Source organism: Elephas maximus, chromosome 14 (assembly GCF_024166365.1).
Source record: "Elephas maximus indicus isolate mEleMax1 chromosome 14, mEleMax1 primary haplotype, whole genome shotgun sequence".
In the NCBI taxonomy this organism is placed as follows: domain Eukaryota; kingdom Metazoa; phylum Chordata; class Mammalia; order Proboscidea; family Elephantidae; genus Elephas; species Elephas maximus.
In genome coordinates, this window is record NC_064832.1 from 66,924,370 (window position 1) to 66,938,331 (window position 13,962).

At 41.6% G+C, this 13,962-nt stretch overlaps 1 long non-coding RNA gene across 1 annotated transcript in view; it reads left to right on the top strand.

Annotated features, from left to right (window-relative positions):
• Nucleotides 1-2,405: 2,405 nt before the first annotated feature.
• Nucleotides 2,406-13,962, top strand: part of LOC126058080 (uncharacterized) — an 81,849-nt gene continuing 70,292 nt past the window's right edge. The window contains exons 1-2 of the long non-coding RNA XR_007513088.1: nucleotides 2,406-2,490; nucleotides 5,155-5,307. This is a non-coding gene — a long non-coding RNA (uncharacterized LOC126058080). The remainder of the gene's footprint in view (nucleotides 2,491-5,154; nucleotides 5,308-13,962) is intronic.

The window sequence follows — 13,962 nt, forward strand, 5'->3', positions numbered from 1 at the left end:
GTGCTGTCATACACTTAGTTAAGGTAACTTCTTGATCTCTGGTCGTGTGCTCACCAATCAACTTTTTGCTTATGATTCAGCTCCTCATCTAGGGGAGGCTATACTGGTTATGCCAACTCAAATTTTGGGGACTGTGTGACAGGCTTATTTATAGTTGGTAGTCTGGCTTTCTACATTGGTTGTGAGTTACTATCAATTCACACTGAGAACTTGCATTTGCTCTTGGTGCCCTGATAGAATTAGGTTTTCGAGCCTGAGAGATGGAGGGTGAAAATGTTATTGCTGTGAGGACACTTGGAGGCAGCCTGCCAGTTTTCCTCTGCTGACACCGTTGTGCATCACTGTGGCCAAGGTAAAGGCTACTCTTCACAAATCTGTGGTAGTCATTTGTATTTCCCTTTGTATTAATTCAGCAAAGGTGAGGATGTTGGTTATAAAAACTAAAGCTTACTTGTTACCAGGAAGAAGAAGGAGAGCCTAAAGAAAGTAGGAGAAATAGCCTTCTTTTATTAAAGCAATTTTAGCCAATGACTAATAATCCATATATATAAGCTAGGCTTCATAGTGGGTAGCAGTTGGGAAGTTATAGAAATTATTTCATTCTGTTTTGTGTTATAATCAGGTTTTCACAGACGTGTTGCAACAATCATATATGTAAAAAAAATAACAGTAAAGCAACAGTGTAGTGTTTAATTATTCATCCAGCAAACATGTATGAAATGTCTACTGTGGGCCTGGTACTGTTCTGGTTGCAGGAAATAGAGAGGTAAATCAAGATGACCAAAAAAAGAAAAAACCCAAAAAACCCCCAAACCAACCAACCAACCAACCAACAAAAAACCATGCCCTCATGGAGTTTATATTTTAGAGGGGAGAAACAAAAATAAACAAAATAAATAGGTAAACTAAACAGTACATTACAACATTATAAATACTGTGAACAAAAATAATCAGGGAAGGGGCACGGTGAATTTGGGATAGCAGAGAGGGAGGCTGGCAATTTTATTGTTGATTTTGTTGTTGGTTTGTGACTTAGGAGACCCCATGTGTTACAGAGCAGAACTGCTCCATAGAATTTTCTTGGTGGGTTAACCTTTATGGAAGCAGATTACCAGGTCTGTTTCTTTCATGGCACTGCTGGGTGGGTTCAAACCATAAACCTTTTTGGTTACCAGCTGAGCACAAATCGTTTGTACTGCCCAGGGACCTTGAGATTGGCACTTTTAAATAGGGGTGGTCAGGGATGGTCTGAGAAGTTAACAGTAAGCAAAGACATGAACTGGGTGGAGGAACCAACCATCTAGGCCTCTGGAGGAGGTGTTTCAAGCAAAGGAAGAGTAACAGTGAAGGACCTGTGATGAGAGATTGCATTGGGGTATATGGGGAACAGCAAGAGGCCAGTGTGGTGTAGTGGGGCTGAACAAATAGGAGAAAAAATAGTATAAGATGAGGTTAGAAAGTACAGGGGGAATCAGATAATGTAAAGCTTTTTAGAATATTTAAATATTTTAAAGATCTTTTTCATTTATTCTGAGTAGAAGCACATAGGCTAGTTAGGAGGCCATTACAATAATTCAGGCAAGAGGTAATGATGTCCCAGCCCAGAGCAGACGGAGTGCAGGTGGAAGAATGATTGTGTTCTGGATACATTTGTACAGAGCCAATGATATTTGTAAGACTGAAGAAGGAGAGATTTCAGTGATACCATCAATTTTTTTGGCCTGAGCACCTGTACTAATGGGAAGATTGTCGGCAGAGAGTATCCTCGGAGGAAGATCAGGAGTTCACTTTTGGACATGTTAAGCTTGGACATCCAAGTGGTGATGTAGAATAGTCAGTTTAATAATACATGAAATGGGAGGCCATAGAAGATACCCATCAGTGTATGTTGTCGTTGTTAGGTGCTGTTGAGTTGGCTCTAATACAGAATGACCCTACAGGGCAGAGTAGAATTGCCCCCATAGAGTATCTAAGGAGTGGCTGGTGGATTTGAACTGCTGACCTTTTGGTTAGCAACCAGTCTCTTAACTACTGTGCCACCACAGCTGTAGATGGTGCTTATAAATTTCAGAATATATGCTGGAGAGCTGGGTACTTGTGGTGGCGGGAAATGGTGGAAATTTTCTTCTGATTTTTTTTCTCAATTTCCCCAGTAAAATAGGAGGTTTTGGAAATTTGAGGAGCGATGCTGTGAAATAGCCCTCTAGGAGAGTGAGAAAATGGACTAGGGCAGTATAGAGGATTGCTGCTCAGATAAGAGGGTTCATCTGAAGTTTCTGGCTCACATGAGACCAGTCCTCTTAGTTGTGTGTTTCTCTCCAGCCTTGAGTAGCTGGGGGAGAGAGGGTGGGGAGCAGCACAGAGGAGATAGAGTGTTGGGTTTAATTAGTGTTGGGGTTTTACCAAGTGAGCATGCAAAGGAAACAGACAGTAAAGGAACTGCAACAGTGTGCCAGGAAGCGATTATGATGATTGACCATTGATTTTAAGGTGAGTAAAGAGGAAGGAAGGGCATGAGAGGGGTGGGGGACAGTGGAAACGTGATAAGGTCAATGGATTTTCTCTCTGGGGAGGCTGAAGGGTTGATGGAGTAGCGATACTAGAGGAGTGAACTGGAAACATGGGTAGGGGTGGTGGGAAAGTGGGTTGTTGGAAATTGAGAAAATTCAGGAGCTCTGGAGGCAGGCAAACATGGGTCCAAAACCATGACTCTCTTGACACTTGCTATGTGTTGCTGCGAGTTATTTAGCCTCTCTGCCTCAGGGTTTTGGGGCTGATGTTTGGTTGGGTGGTTGATTTCTAAAGCGAGGGTAATAATAGCTACTTAATTGAAAACCTATGATAATCTTTATCCTCAATCTGGTGCTATAAAGAATCCACCACAGTGCATAGCAAATATTTAATACATTAGTAAATGTTAGTTCCTGCTGTTCTACTACACAGCGAACTCCTTGAAAGCAGGAATATCGCTTTTTCTGTCTCTGTCTGTCTCACACTCCCTCTTTCTCCCTGTCTCCCCCTGTCTCTTTCCTCATCCTTTCTCCCCCTCTGTCTCTCCTTCTGTCTCTTTCTCTCTCTCTGTCGCGCGCATGCACACACATGTGCACACCTTATCAAGAGGCTTCTCAGGACTTTCCCCAAACATTTGGGGCCAGGAATGGGTTTAGATAGGAGAGTGTTTGTTGGCGGAGGTGGGGAAGGGGAAGGGCAGGAAGGTGGAGTTTGAACACAGTCGGAGAGAGGTGGGAAGAACAAGCTTTCTTTTTAATTTCACTTTTCATCAACCATAATTATGTTGAGGAAGACATATGGACTCTGAAAGTTCTGATGAGCAGGATTTTTTTTTAATACATAAGAAAAACTTTTAAAAAATTTAATCCCTGCTGCTCTGTTGAGGACTACTTGATTAGAACATCCTTTATGGGTTTCTTGGGAAAAACATGTTTATATGAAAATTATAAACGACCTGGAGTTTCTTCAGTCATTCACTGATTAAGTAGACAGAGTCAGTAGACAATTCCGGAGGTTCCCAGTGCCTGAGTGCATCCCCGAAGAAGGTCGCCTGAGTGGCTGAGGTGGGAGAAGAGGGTTGTCCTGCTCTTCTGCTGCAATTTCAGGTTCTCTCTTTGGCAGCCAGGTCACTCAACAGTTTCCAAACTTGGGAACCATGATAGCCTTGCTGGAGACACTCAATCTTGGGCTCAGTAATGAGACACATTTATGACATACGTCTGAGGTATTCAGTGTGGTCTGGAGAGCAGAGCGGAGGACATTATAACAAGCCAAAACAAAAGACCATAGGGCCCCAGCGGGAAAACTTCCTGGAGGAAGTCACGCTTTGTGAGAGAAATTTGAGGAACTCAGGGTGAAATCAGTCCTGCTGGGGAAGGAGGGATGGAGAAACAGATTCAGCCACGTGCTTGTGAAAAAGTAGATCTGTTTTCTTAGTGCTCTGTTTTCCGCAGTAAGAAATTTCACTGACAGAAATGACAAGCTACTCCAGAGAGATGTTGAAATCATATGCACAGAGATGGTGTGCAAGGTCATAGCAGGTGGGATGATGACAAGGATCAGGGGTGTGGAAAAGGAGGAAGGTGTTCAGAAAAGAGCCCTGGAGAACTTAGGTGGTGGTGGGGGTATAGAAAAAGAAAAAGGTTAGAACCATGAGAACTGCTAAAGGAAGTGCTGAAGGAAGTGTTGAGGGAGGGGTAGAGCCAAAGCGGGCCAGAATCCCAGAACTGTGCTTCTGGATGAAGAGGTTGGAAGCCCCTCTTCTGGGAACGGGAACCCTAGCACTTCAGAGAAGTCTGTCAGGCACTTATGCCTAACGCACCAGTGACTGATGGCCTTACTCCACCAGAAATAGAAAAATAGCAAGGCTGCAATAAAAACAATCCCAGCATTGCAAAGTTTTATGTTTTTCTTCTAACCATTACATGCATTAGTCACTGCGCTGAAAAAGCAGTGAGGAGATAGACCTGCCAAAAGTGGTAGAGAAAACGTCTCAACATTCAAAGAATAATTAACGGAAAGTGTTGCTGTTTTAACACTGCACATGAAAGTCAGTTCGTCTTTCTCAGTTCTTCTCAAGAGTACAAGGGTACCCAGGCCCTCTGGTCCTTGGACTCAGCCACACCTGGTTCCTGGTCCTGCCCTGCCCTGGGCCACCAGTTCAAGAAAGCTTCATCTCCCCAGTCCTGGACCAGATGTCTTAAGTGTCTGGATATGTCACTGTGGGCTCACGAACTGAGGCCTTCACTGCTACCTTCATCTGTGCTTTTCTAATTTGCCCTTTTTTTGTGGCAAGGGCTTTTGTTTTCCAGATCATCATTGTGACTGGGCCCCTGCTTTAAACTGCTGTCAGCTTGCCGGAGTTCCTAACGCACTGCTTGCCTCTTGCCACCTCCTTTTCCTCAGGGATTAAAATACTCCCATCCTCTCCCATTTCCCCACGCTTCTCCACCCTGTAAGAGAAGTCCAGCTCTTTAGTTGGCTGGTGGGTGTCCAGAGATAGGTTCCTGCCAGATTTCTCACCTGGGGGAAAACACCGAAGAGAAACCAGCACGGCAAACCTGAACTTAAGGGTCAGGCCTGCTGGCTGTGACTGTGAGGGTGAGTTAGGGAACCTGAAATGTAATATTCTTCCTGGCACAGAGAGTTCTGTTGACCTCCAGGCTGGATGACTGAAGACAGCTATGGACAGTTTCCAGAGCCCACTTGCAAGTAGGTGGGGCAAAGCTTCTAATTCTGCTCGGCTGAGTCAGTCATTGGTGCCCAGATGGGTGTGGCTGAGGACACAGATGGCAGGTAATTATTAGGGGAGGTTGGGATGGGGCTGGGACAGGCTGAAATCGACAGCTGTAAATTTGATTTATGTGGGGAGGTACCCATCCCTCCCTCCCCCCCAGCAAGGACCCTGCACACTATACCGTCTTGGGCCATGTTTTGTGTGTGTGTATGTTTATTTCTCTTTTGTTATCCCTAAGCTATTAAAAAAAAAAAATGTTGATAAGTAGCATTATTAAGGTTATTTTCCAGAGGCTTCTAGATATTAACTATTATAGACTGAATTATGTCCCCTCAAAATGTGTGCTGGAATCCTAACCCCTATACCTGTGGATGTAATCCTGTTTGGAAATAGGGTTTTCTGTGTTATATTAATGAGCCATATCAATGTAGGGTGTGTTGTAAACCTAATCACTTCTGAGTTATAAGGAGCAGCATAGACACACAGACAAGGAAACACAAAATGGGGGAAGATCACCAAGGAACTGAGGAACACTGAGGTGACAGAAGCTGAAGGAGACAAGGATCTTTCCTCACAGTTGACAGAGAGAGGTACTTCCATTAGAGCAGGTGCCCTGAATTTGGTCTTCAAGCCTCCTGTACCGTTCTTTAAAGCCATTCACTTGGGGTATTTTTGATATAGCAGCACTAGGAAACTAGCAAATCTGCCTTGGAAGAAGTACAACCAGAATGCTCCTTAGAAACAAGGATGCTGAGACTGTGTCTTACATACTTTGGACATGTTGTTGGAAGGGATTAGTCCCTGGAGAAGGACATCATGCTTGGTAAAGTACAGGGTCAGAAGAAAAGAGGAAGACCCTCCATGAGATGGATTAACGCAGTGGCTGCAACAATGGGCTCAAGCATAACAACGATTATGAGGATGGCACAGGCCTGGGCAGTGTTTCGTTCTGTGGTACATAGGGTCACTGTGCTTCGGAACCTACTCGATGGTACCTAACAACAACATGAAAAGAGCATTAACCCAAACCTTTGATACCCTTGGATGATTCTTGTTGATGGGCTCCACCCTTCAGAGGATCCCTTAGATGGAGATACAAGCTGGAGTCAGCTGACTTCACCTGCTCCCCAAACATGGTGACTTGGGCTGTTGCTCATCTCTCCAGTACCTCACCACAGAAAGAGCGTGAACCCCTTGCCCCAGGCTGTTTCAGACACACCCCCTTGGATTCCCATCCCTTGCACCTTTTGACAAGGGCACACTAATCACAGTAGAAGACTAACCATATTACTGTCATTGACTCTATAACCTTCAGCATATCACAGTGCCTGGATTCTATTGCCCTCGTTTGGAGAATGAGGGCAAGGGGCTACCAAGGATAACTAAAGTTCCTTCCAAGCTGATATAGTTCTATGAGAATTAACTGTTACTTTCTACAGGTGTTGGGCTCAGTGGCCCCAAATCAAAGTATTTGTTTTTATTAACCATGATCATAATTGTGTTGTTGTTGTTAGGTGCTGTTGAGTCAGTTCCAACTCATAAAAAAAAAAAAAAAATAGGGACTGGAAAAATCAGAGATATTTGACTCTGACTAACAGCTCTGGGTCTACCTTCCATTCTTCTTCTTTTTCTCCCCCCCCCCACTTTTTTTTTTCCTTCCTGTATTTCTAAGGTTGAAATAAATAAGTTAGAATTGTGAGTCATCTCCTTGCTGGGATAGATCATTCCAGGATAGAATAGAAATCCCTGGTCTAGATGATTGTGATTCATAATTTATGTTTTTAAAACTCTTTGGGTTCTATCTATCTATCTGGGGAAATATCCATGTTTTTTTAGAGTGTGTGAGAATAAAAGCCTGTAATTAGATCTTTTCTAAATAACATTAATTTAAAGCTATATTTTAGGGAGCCCTGGTGGCACAGTGGTTAAGAGCTATGGTGAGCTACGGCAAGCTACCGCTGCTAACCAAAAGGTCGGCAGTTGGAATGTACCAGCTGCTCCTTGGAAACCCTACAGGGCAGTTCTCTTCTGTCCTATAGGGTCACTGTCAGTCGAAATTGACTCGACAGCAACGAGGAAAGGCATATTTTAAAACATGTAGTCTCCGATTTCCTGGTTGGAGTCATCTGAGATACTTGTTAAACATGAAGGAATCTGAGCGTGGGGCTGAGAAGCAGTATTATTGGCAAGACCACATACTCCCCCCCGCCCCCATCATGTTTATGCACCTTGTACTTAGGGAACTCTGCATATGAAGGTTTTATAAACCACAATGCATCACATAATATAAAGGACAAAATAGAAGTGGTAATAGGCAGCCGTGAGGGGTAAACATACACATTGGAGCCACCTCAAATCCCTTGCGGATATACAAATGATGAATGAATAAAAGTGGAAAGATAATGAATACGTAAAAAATATTTTTAAGAAGCGACATATTCATTTATTTATTTTTCCTTTTACTTCCTACTTTGAATGTTCTATGCTATCCATTGTGACCAAATTCCTTTGGTTTATTAAAGCTTGCCAGCCTGTTAAACTCAGCCACTCACAGAGCTATTTGTTTACTCAAATAAAAATCCTGTTTTAAATTTATCAGCAATTCTCAAAGTATGTTCCATAAAAAACACATTAATAAAAATCCCGTTTTAAATTTATCAGCAATTCTCAAAGTATGTTCCATAGAACACATTTATGAGCTATCTCTACCAGCAAAAAAGAAAAAAAAAATGTTTGCGAGAGTCTAGCATATAAAAAAAAAAATACAAGTTAGGAAAATACTGCAAACAATGTACTCACTATTTGACTTCCAAGGGACACGTTAGCTTATTAAAGGCTGTGAAACATCTTGCAATAATAAACTTCTTCAGCTTTTGTTTAAACCAGGTTTTCTGAAACTTTTTTGACCAAGAAGCCTTTTTAAAGGCATAGCACTAACATCTCTTCCTCTCTCACCCTTTTTCTTTCTCTCTTGAGAAAACCTGGTCTATATAATTTGTTCACTAATTAATCATATGAAGCCTTGAACTATCTCTTGTACATTAATTATTGTTTAACCCTTATATCTAAATTGTTTAACCCTTATAACTGAATCGTTTAACCCTTTTAACTAAATTGTTTAACACTTATAACTAAATTTACCTCCACTCAGTATATACAGTATATACATATATATATATATATGTCAGATAGGATTGTTGAGTTTAGTGTATTTTATTGAGTAAATTGTCCTGTTTTTGCCTGTTAGTAGGTCTGTTGTTAAGTGTGAGCATAGTCTTTTCTGATGGGGGTAGATTTTTCTGGAGCCATTTAATTAGGAAGAGGCAGATATTGAGACAGAAAATGAAAATTGGGATGGCAAGTAGGTAAGAAGAGAGGGAACTTCATTCACTCTGGGTCTTGCTATCTTTTATGGCTTTTAGATTATCATTATTATAATGATGATAACACTAATTACCATTTATTGTGCATTTAAATATATACTCTACAGTGTGCCAAGTACTCGTTGCTTCTTTTAATTCTGAAAACAACCTGATGAGGAAGGCATTATTAATTATATTTTTCCAGGGGCATAAAGGTCCCTGGGTAGTGAAAATGGTTTGCAATTGCCTACTAACCTAAAAGTTGGTGGCTTGAATCCACCCAGCGATCTGCTTCCATAAACTTTACATCCAAGGAAGCCCTATGGAGCAGTTCTTTTCCGAAACACAGGGGGTCACCATGAGTCAGAGTTGATTCGATGGCAATGGATTTTATTTGTTTTGTGTTTGAGGGCATTTCTATCTGACATAAAGCTGATGATCTTAATTGTTTTGTCCATTGTCTCTCTGAATCAGAAGCCCTTGACTGTGCTCCCAGGGTGATAAGGTATAAAAGTATCCTGTTCCACATGGACTCAGACTGGAAGCTAAGCAGGGAGGCATCTCTCCAAGTTGAAAGTGAATAATATAGGTTCTATGCCACCCACAACTTCTAGTGTCATTTGTGTGTGTGTGTGTGTGTGTGTGTGTATGTGTGTTTATTTCCTTTTTGTTATCTTTCAGCTGATAAAGGATGGGGTAGCTTTTTGTTCTCTTGAAGGTAAGGTCACTGTGGGTTGGAACCGATTCAATGGCACCTAACAACAACAGCTGTTAATACACCTTGTTTAAATATTCAGGCTTTAGTTCAGTGGCACTATGAATGATTAAGAAAAGATAAGGTGTCTAGATTAGACCACAGAGCTTAAGGGTGGACACTTCTCTGCTCAGAATGGCAGCTATTGTGATTATTAGCAAGAGATTGCCAAGGAGAACGTCAGGAGATAACTTTGGTGCTTGCAAGGGTTGGCTGCTTTAGCTTGTATCGTGCCGCTCTTTCTAATGTCTGGAAGTTATTCCATAATTTAGCAATTCCAGGAATTTAGCAATTTTTAAAATACATCTTCTTTAACAGATAATTATTTAAGGAAGGGATGGTTTTTATTATCCCTTTTAAGGCTCCATAGTACTTGAAAACCAAAAAGCAAACTGTTCCTGTAGAGTCGTTTCTGACTCGCAGCGACCCTATAGGACAGAGTAGGACTACCCCATAGAGTTCCCAAGGAGTGGCTAGTGGATTCAAACTGCCATCCCTTTGGTTAGCAGCCGAGTTCTTAACCAGGTAACTAGTCCCAACTAAGTTTTCACTAAATACTAGTTAACAAATGAGAATGAGTCCTTCTCCAACATGATAACAGAGGGCTTTTGGGCACAAAGAAAAACTTCACTCAGCATGTTTAATCTGCCACTATGTAAGTTTGGGAAACCCTGGTGGCGTAGTGGTTAAGTGCTATGGCTGCTAACCAAAGGGTCGGCAGTTTGAATCCACCAGGTGCTCCTTGGAAACTTTGTGGGGCAGTTCTACTCTGTCCTATAGGGTCGCTATGAGTCGGAATCGACTTGACCGCACTGGGTTTGGTTTTAGTTTTGGTTTATGTAAGTTTGGGGTTAATGATGAGATATCCCATCATTATTTTGAAGTATACTGATTTGCTTAAGGTATTCTGGCTAGTTGAGTTTTTAGTTGCTTGTCACTTAAATGGCATTTAGCCTTTTATATTATATCATTTCGCAGCAGGCTACTAATTAGCATTTCATTGTGGCTTTCGATTACATGATGTAATGAGACCTGAAATGGTTATAATTTCAGAAAGTGTTTTACTAAATTATTTTTTACCTGAAAAGGATATCCACAAAACAGTTATTTGTAGCTTCTATTATATTGAATGACTTCTACTTAGTTAACGTTGTGTCTCTACCCTAGAAATTATTTTCTAAGAAATGTTTTCTTGCTAAATGAGACTGTTCTATGTGGGAACACTAATGTCTGTCCATCTACTGCTGCTGCGGAGAAAATTGTGTTTCCATAAAATTCAAGCAGATTTTCTTAGGTTCCAATCTAATGTCATCATTTATGAAGATGACACCCAGTTATTTTAAGGAAGTCAAAAATGAGCAGCTTCAAGTTGAAAATGCACTGTGCTCCTGTCTCTGATAATGGCTAACACTGAAGTCAGCTTGGGTAAAAAGTGAGAAGGAAAACAGAATGCTACAAGGCTTAAATAAAGAGGCCTGTATTCCAGTTGTAGCTCTGCCCCTGTCTTGCTTTCTGTGTCTGGTTCTTGGACATTTCAAATCAAGGCACTGAAACTTGCCCTTTTCACTTTTGTTGTGAAATCAAAAGCTGAGTACCATGTGAATCGGGTGGGGCCGTATTACAGATTGGTGCGGTAGAGCAAGGTTAATGAAATAATCAAGGGATGCTCCACCAATAGGTAAATTACTTGGGGTGTGATCTTGAGGCATTTAGCCTACTAGTGAATTACCAGGATAGTACTAGCATTTCAGCTAAGGCAGGGGAGGTGCAATGAAGAGGGGTGGCTCATCAGCATTAAGCTGTACTGTGAGGAGTTCCTGGGTGGTGCAAACAGTTAAGCACTCAAAGCCTGGAGATCTACTTCTAAAAAATCAGCCACTGAAAACCCTGTGGAGCACAATTCCATTTTGACACATATAGGATTGCCATGCATTGGAATTGACTCAGCAACAACTGGTTTTTTATTTATTTAAAAATATTTTATTGTGCTTGAGGTGAGAGTTTACACAGCAAATTAGGTTCCTATTTAACAATTTTTGTACAAATTGTTCAATGATATTGGTTACAGTTTTCACAGTGTATCAACATTCTCATTTTTTCCATTCTGCTTGTTCTGTTTCTATTGATCTAGCTTCCCTTTTCCTCCTTCCCTTCTCATCTTTGCTTTTGAGTAAATGTTGACCATTTGGTCTTATATAGTTGATTGTTTAAGGGGGCATATTATTCATGGGGTGTTAAAAGCCAACCTATTATTTGGCTGAAAGATGACCTCCAAAAATAGCTTGTTTCAAGTTCAAATGTGATAGTCTCAGGGGTTCTTCTAGTCTCTATAGGTCCAGTAGGTCTGGCCTTTTTTAGGAATTTGAATTTTGTTCTACATTTCTTTTCCCATTCTGTTGGGGACCTTCCATTGTGTCTCTGGTCAGAATAGTTGGTGGTGGTAGCCTGGCTAAATTTCTTAACAAATAGGATTTTCAAAAGTTGAGGTCATAAAAATTCTTTAAAAAAACAAAGCCTATTAAAAAAAGTTGAGGTGAAAGCACAAAGACAAGATTTGGAAGAACTGTACTCAGTCAAGGTTAGATAAAGTGAGCGTGTTCTGGGGAGGTTTAGAGCGTTAGAGGTTGCTTGTTCCCTGGAAAACCCTCTGCCTTCACTCCTTGGCCTGGGTCCCAGGACCTGAAATCTGAGACATAGTAAAGATTGGTGCCACCTTTCCTCAGTAAGACTTGGAAGACACCAAGGTCCCCCAGTTCTTCCATGACATAGAAGCAGAAGAAATGTCATGTGCAGTGTGCAGGCAGGTGGATCTCCGCCAGCTCTCCAGAGTCCCCACACTTTCCAGCATGGGCCAAGGGGAAGCAGACCGTCTTCCCATGCTGCTGAGGGTGATGCAAACATGGCTGAGAAAGCCAGTAGACCTCAAGTGGCCTGATGGTCAGCATGAGACAGATGTAGCTGGAAAATGTATAGCTAGATTACCAAGATCCAAAGCACACCCCCTTCACCGATACTCTGGTAACTGGTAAGACCCCTCAGAAAGGTAGATGCAACCCTGGTGGAAGGCCCTGACTGGATTCAGATTAAGTTTTTGTCCCCTAGGGGACTGTGAACTTAATATGAAAATTCAGTTACGGATTAATAAATAAATTCAGTTATAATTAATAAAGACGTTCCTGGGTGGCGCAAATGGTTAACAACGTGACTACTAGCTAAAATGTTAGTGGTTCGAACCTGACCAGAGGCTTTTCATAAAACAGGGCTGACAATCTGCCTCAGAGAGGTCACAGTCATGAAAAACCTATGGGGTAGTTCCACTCTACACACACGGTGTTGCCATGACTCAGAATCAATTTGATGGCAACTAACAACAACAACATAGATTAATTAAAAGGGCATATTTCTTGCACATCTTACTTTGTGGATGCAAATTACTTCCTGCTGCACAAGTGTATGTATTAGTACCCACAAAACTCCAGTGCAACCCCAGGTGCCTTTGCACCCTTTTTCTAGGCATGCTCAGCTCTAATCCATCTTTCCCTGCTTGATTTTCATCTCTGGCTTCTGGTGAGTGGTATTTTGGTAAGCAACTGACAGCTATTCTCCTTATTAATTGAATGGTCTTGTCTGTGTTAAACACAAAGTGCACTCAATACATATCTTATCATGACCAGAGGGTACTGAATTGCTTCGCTTACATGTTAACTTCTATTATCTTTCAACACAGGAAACACGCACGCACACGCACACAGCAAGAGGACAAGTTTTAGAATTTTATGAATCATGGTTTTTGTGTCTAAAACATGTTCTTTTGTTACCAGAAAGGACAACTGTCTTCTGAATGGCCTGTCTTAGTCTATTACCATACATATGATAAAACAACTGTCCCATATTATTTTTGAAGTTTTTTTTTTTTTTTTTCCCCTGGTCGTGTAGTGGTTAAGTGCTATGGCTGCTAACCCAAAGGTTGGCAGTTTGAATCCACCAGGCATTCCTTGGAAACTCTATGGGGCAGTTCTACTCTGTCCAATAGTGTTGCCATGAGTAGAATCGACTCCACAGCAACGGGTTTGTTTTTTTTTGTCCCCCCCCCGTTAGCAGACAATTGTGAATGAGGTGCACTTGACAGACAGGAAACCCAGGTCTTATTCCCTGGTCTCCACTTACCAGCTGTGTGACTTTGCTGAAGTCATTTCTTTACCTGAGCCCCAGTGGCCTTACCTGTAAAATGGATCTTCCGATAGGTATTTTTTAGGCCCTTATTAATGCAGCAATGTCCCAATTTCATGGGTGCTCATTCACTGTGAGATGGAAACCAAAAAAAGCCTGGATCAGTAGCTGGACACAATTATGAAAAGAGCTAAGGATAGTGTTTTTGTAAATGCAGGATCATGCCTCTTCTTCACTGTCAGTATTGGTGACCCAAAGCTCTGCATTTAGTGGAAAAATAAGGTGCAATTTAGAAAGTCTATCTTTGCTAGTGGAGTCCTTGGGTGGTGCAAACAGTCAACATTCTTAGCTGCTAACCAAAAGTTTGGAGGTTCAAGTTGTCTAAGAGGTACCTCAGAAGAAAGACCAGACCATCTGTTGAAAAATCA